Here is a 6,000-nt window from a genome sequence, read left to right on the forward strand (position 1 = left end):
GCTAATTACAAATAGTAATTATGTACTTATTGTATGAGCTCTTTCTCTTCAAAGAACTGTAAGTAATCCCAATTTAAGTTACTATATATACTTGAAAATTATGATGCTAAATGTTATATACATATTTTATATTAGTTTTTAATTAGCATTGACTTGTCTTTTCTCTATTCAGTCCAATTCAGTGTTTCCTGTATTCCCTGAGATTAAAATAAGATGTGTTTTACACACACAAAGTGCACACATACACACACCAGGGCCAAAGTGACACAATGATTCCTCTTCAGTTCCAAGTAAATCATATTCTCCTTAGGATTTATAAAACACCTTCCTAATCCATCCTGCTAAAAATGAGTTAACTTGTTCTGATATTTTAAAGAATGTCTAATTATTTAATTATCTCCATTATGTGAATAAAGCTTTAGTGAATTCCCTTCCTAACATCTTCATGTTCTTCCTTAGGGCTAGGCTTCGTTTGAATGTACAGCAAGTTCATACACACACACACACACACACACACACACACACACACACGTACCATAATGATATAACATTACAAAGCAATTTTAATTAAAACTATTGAGAATACGTTGTTGTATTTTAAAATCATCTTCCTCTGAGAATGATATAAAATGGTGATGTGTATACTCCAGTGGGAAACCCAGCAAATGTTAGCTTTCAGTCATTTTCCTGAGACCATGCAAGAGTTCATCTCCAGTCCCTGGTCGGGCTCTTGTGGGAATAGAAATACCGTGCTCTTGGCTTGACATCGGTGCCATTTCCAATGTTACCATGGTGATCACCTATGCAGCATCACTAACCCTTCTCACAACAGCTCAATTTGAGATTCAAGTTTCACGTTTCCATGATTATGGGAGGGTAATTATTTCATTACTCAAGGGAAGAAGATTTAAGAGGTAAATAGCTCTTCATTAAATCTTAAATGCTTCTAGTCTTTTTAGGCCACAGAAATGCCAAATATTAAAGTGATGAAATTTAGAAGAGTAAAACGTGACTGGGAATTGAGAAAAAAATCAATTTTTGCATAGTATAACCATAAATATTTTTTCTCTAGTGAAAACATCTCACATAAAGTACAAGTATATTGTGTCAATAATTCATGATTTAAAACAATTTTCATGTAAACTAAATTCATTTAGTTTGTGTGTATATTTGAATAGAAATACCGATAAAAAGAGAAGGATTTTATGAACTGATCTGGTTTGGGAGGTAGTATCGGACGGTATAAGGCAGACTTTTTTCTATATATCTGAGAATTTTATTGTAAAAGAAAGGATTCTTATTGTGCAGATTACCCTTTTATAAAGTATTGATGCTTTTATTTACTATTGATATTTGAAGATAATGCAGCTGAAAGTAAATATTAATGTGAAATATTTTCAAAGTATACTTGATTTTATGAAATATCACAGGTCAGTTGTCTATTGAAAATATTTAGAGAATATCTTAAATATAACAATAAGCGGCTGTTTATGCAGCACAGCCCAACTACAGTACAAGAGGTTACCGAGATGTAGCTGAACTGTCCAAACCTCAACTTTCCGGGAAGAGACCTTGAAATTCTATAACATTTTCAGGCCACAAATGCTTGGCTGATTTACACTGTATGTTACTTAGGTCATGCCCACTACAAGACAAAAATTTCTAACCACACTATGTTCTTTCTAAGATTTTTTTTCTTTCCTTCTGTCTGTTTTTTCCTGTGTTGCCTCTGACAAAAAGTCCATTGAAGATGTTAAAAGAGACTTAAAGATACATGGATGACTAACTCCTACATGAGAAGAAAGGTGTACAGCTTAATATTAGTGGTTTAATTTTGAGCTGTCTGAGATTCTGTAGTCATGTGACACACGGACTTAGGACAAGGAGGAATTCAATCGTAATCATTTTCCCAAACCTGTTTTAAGCCCATTTTCTCCTCTCTTGGTCCTTCGTATTTCCTGACACTGCATCAATTTACCTGTAGTGGTAACAGGTTTCTTTCTTTCTTCCTTTTTCTTTTCTTCCCTTTACTGTTCTTTTTTTTTAGTGGAAGAAAATTAGAACTGATTCTTGGAAGGTTCACTGATTGAGTAATTAATTAAAAATTATTCATTCATAAACCTCTGGAGAGGTGGAATGGGAAGGTTAAGAGGTTCAGAGTGGCTGTAGTCTTCAGTGCCTCTTTGTTTATTATTCATACGCAATCTAAAAATTCATCCAAGGTATTCTAGCTTGCATATCTCTCAGAAAACAGAGCCTGGACAGGGCAAACAATAACCGTCCACTACCAACAAAAGCATGTACGTCATGGAAACTTTCAATGGATATTAGGTTTTTAAAAGCTATATCCAATGTTTTAATACAAACAGAGTCCAAAAGTTTGTGGACCACTGAGGGGATCATACTCTGGTAGAGAATAGGCAACAATGTAAACAGAGCCCTTGCAGATGAACCTACCCTTCTAATATTCCTCATTCCTTGTCTCCACCCAGACTGTCTCCTGCAGTCTTCTCACTGAACTTATGTCTCTGTCACAAACTCCCTTCCTGTAACCAATCCAGGGTATCCAGGGTTGTTTTCCCAATCCAGGGTTCTATTGAAGGGACATTCAAAGTTGAATTACTTTAACTAGAGTAATTTAGACATCTTCCATCCAAATGCTGTCTGTTTGGGTGTGTGTTTGTGTGTGAGAGAGTTTGGGGGTGGGAACTTGGCATTCATAACAAAAAGGGCCCTGAAGTTGTTTATTTTCAAACAAAAGCTGTTGTTTCTTTAAAAGAAATTTCTTCTGCTGTATTGGTACAGCCAGGTAAAACTACAGCCTACTTACTTTTTAAAAATTTTTTAAAAATATTTAGAGAGAGAGAGACAGAGAGCAGGGGTAGAGGGAGTGAGAGAGAGAATCCCAAGCAGGCTCCATGCTCAGCATGGAGCCCAACACAGAGTTTGATCCCACCACCCTGGGATCATGACCTGAACTGAAATCAAGAGTTGGATACTCATTGGACTGAACCACCCAGGCACCCCACTACAATATGTTTTTAAAATAATATGTTTTTCTGTACTTTAAATTTGCTATGTATAAGTTTTTGTTGAAATTTAAAATTTTGTTGAATGTTTATTCTTTTTTTGAGAGAGAAGACAAAGCACAATTGGGGGAGTGGCAGAGAAGTAAGGAGACAGAATCTGAAGCAGGCTCCAGGCTCTGAGCTGCCAGCACAGAACCTGACATGGGGATCAAACTCACAATCCGTGCAATCATGACCTGAGCTCAAGTGGGGACTCTTAATGCTGAGCCACCCAGGTGCCCCTGAAATTTAAAGAGTGCACTTTAAATATCTTAAACAACTTTTGGGGCACCTGGGTGGCTCAGTTGGTTACGCGTCTGACTTCGGCTCAGGTCACGATCTCACGGTTCATGGGTTCTTGCCCTGCATTGGGCTCTGTGCTGACAGCTCAGAGTCTGGAGTGTGCTTCAGATTCTGTGTCTCCTTCTCTCTCTGCTTCTCCCCCACTCATGCTCTGTCTCTCAAAAATAAATAAATGTTTTAAAAAATTAAAAAAAATAAATATCTTACAATTTTGTCAATTATTCCTCAATAAAGCTTAAAGAAATTTGTTGGCATTTATCTGAATTGCAATGAATCTTTGAAGGCGCATTGCACAGTGTTGTGAGTTAGAAACACAAGTAGGTAAGGATCTCCTGAATAAATAAGCCAAGAAGGCACCAATCTCAGGGTTTCCTGCTTCAAGTTCTTTTCAAGGGGCATTAGTATTAAACTAATTGTACTATAATGTTAAATAATCTTAGTGGCTTAACACAGCAACTTTTATTTCTAACTAAGGCAAAGCCCTCTGTGAGTCTGGTGACGCTTTCGGACAAATGTCCTTGTTTGTGATACTTGTGGTACCGCAGCAGACTTGTGGCTTTTCCAGGAGTGCTATGGCAGGCAAGAGGAGAGAATGAAAAGCTGAGCACTGGCCTGTACTGGCTCACCTGGAAAGTTCATCTGTCACTTCCATTAACACATATTGTACAGTACTACTAGACTCAGGCCCCCCTAACAGCCACGAGCTGGGTCCCAGAGAGGAAATACGAACTGATGCTGGAAAATCCTAGATGAATATCTGGAAAAGAGGAGGAGACTATATAAGAAAGTGGAGAAATCTTGAGCCTCAGAAAGGCATTCCTTTTTTCTCATAAACTACCACTGGGGTTTTGACTGTACTATGCTTCTGTCTGGTGGAGCCTGTAACGAGATGAAAGAAAGAGTTCCTTGAGAAAGAGAAAACAGCCAGTACAGACTCAATGCCTCATAGCTTGGGGAGAAGAGGGAAGAAGGATGTGACAGTAGTTTGAAGGATACCAAGACTTCACACTTTAAATGTAAAAAAGATCTGCTAAATAATACAGTGCCTACCAAAGAGAGGAGGGTGAGAGAAAGAACAGCACTATTCATTTAGTTAGTGTGGATTAATGGCCACTATCATGTCTCCTGAGCAGAAGGATTTACTAAAACAACCTCTTAGTTTCATTTTGTGCTAACAACTCTACCAACTACCTTAATTAATTGCCCAAAAACTGTTAATAACCATGTCATCATAGACCATCATGTAAATGAGCTTTAAAAAGTAAAATCTGAAGAGCAATCTTGCCATTCATTTATCTGAACTAATTATAATGTAGGAATAATTCTCACAGCAGGTGAAAACTGAGAAAAAGCATGCTTTTGCAGGAAAGCAAAAACATTTTAGATTTGACATCAAAATTTTAGAAGAAACAAAGAGCTTCCTTTTTGCAAGGCAGAGTATTTTAAATTTGTTCTTTTTGTTACATTCACATTTTTAATGAAGTATTGGTTAAAAAATCAAGAAGATATGGTGTTTGTTTGATAGCACATTTACCAAAATTGGAATAATAGAAAATTATCAGCTTGGCCCCTGTGCAAGAATGACATGCAAATTCATGAAGCGTTTCATCTTTAAAAAGAAAGATATGGAAAAGTGTGTTCAGTTTTCTTTCTAATGTTGAGGAAATAGCATAGCATATTTTGATTTTATCTCTAGGAAGAAATTATTTCCAGAATCAACAAGGCAGAGAAGGCGTTATGCTTGAGAATCAATGGATATTCATAAATTGATTAAATTGATGGGTTGTTTTGTTTTAGTGCCACTGTAATTTGTAGCTATAAAACGTAGACTATATCCTGCCGATGTGTTATTCCAGTGGCGGAGCAGTGGATTACCCTGTACCTGGCAAAATGGAGACAGAGACCATGAGGAGATACACCCGCCAGTTAATCCAGCTGTCTTCCCGATCTGACCATGGTGCTGTTGGCTACTGGTATGTTCTTTAACTCCTGGTTCTTTGTTTCTTAGGCTACCTCCACCCAGTACACTTGGGGTATCTACAAAGAGCTCCTCATCTCCTTGGTGGCCTTGTTCTTCCTTGGCTTTGGAGTCCTCTTCCTGCTGCTCTGGGGCAGCATCTATGTTATGAGCGCCCAAGGGTTCCAGTCAGGTGGCTTCACTGATCCCTGCTTTAAGTAAATTAATTTTTTTACTATTGCTGGAAGTGTCCCACCTGCTGCTCACTATAAAGGCAGATGTGTGACAGTCACAAAAATAGAGAATATATTCTTTCTTAAGAAGGCAGCCTTGTGAGGTGGAAAGTGTTGGATAGTAATTCACATCCTGATACATACTCGTTAGCTGTGTGAGTTTGGGTTTGCTGCTATTTACCTCATGAAGCCATAGGTTGCGGAGCTGGTGTGAAGACAAACTATTATGGTATGTAATGGGCCTAACTGTTCTGGCATATGGTTAAGCATTATTGTAGCTATATTTTTCCTTATTTTTCACCCTTATAAGTTTTGTTATTTCCATTCTCTTAAGTTTTATTACCTTTCTTTTTGAGGAAAAATTCTGTTATTTATAAACTAATTTGTCCTATAATGTTAAAAAGTGTTCAAAAATACTCCAAAGAGGAAAATATTTGGA

At 37.3% G+C, this 6,000-nt stretch overlaps 1 non-coding gene and 1 pseudogene across 2 annotated transcripts in view; both read left to right on the forward strand.

The window, feature by feature from the left end:
• The window catches only part of LOC132683204 (dolichyl-diphosphooligosaccharide--protein glycosyltransferase subunit TMEM258 pseudogene), a 266,762-nt pseudogene extending 261,212 nt beyond the window's left edge, over positions 1 to 5,550 (forward strand). The window contains exon 4 of the transcript XR_013549975.2: positions 5,228 to 5,550. The product of XR_013549975.2 is annotated as a dolichyl-diphosphooligosaccharide--protein glycosyltransferase subunit TMEM258 pseudogene (transcript). The remainder of the gene's footprint in view (positions 1 to 5,227) is intronic.
• Positions 4,882 to 4,986, forward strand: LOC132684441 (U6 spliceosomal RNA). Its single transcript, XR_009612662.1, has one exon. It is a non-coding gene; the product is annotated as a U6 spliceosomal RNA (small nuclear RNA).
• Positions 5,551 to 6,000: the final 450 nt, after the last annotated feature.

The sequence above is a fragment of the Panthera onca genome, chromosome C2 (genome assembly GCF_046562875.1).
Source record: "Panthera onca isolate mPanOnc1 chromosome C2, mPanOnc1 haplotype 2, whole genome shotgun sequence".
NCBI lineage: Eukaryota > Metazoa > Chordata > Mammalia > Carnivora > Felidae > Panthera > Panthera onca.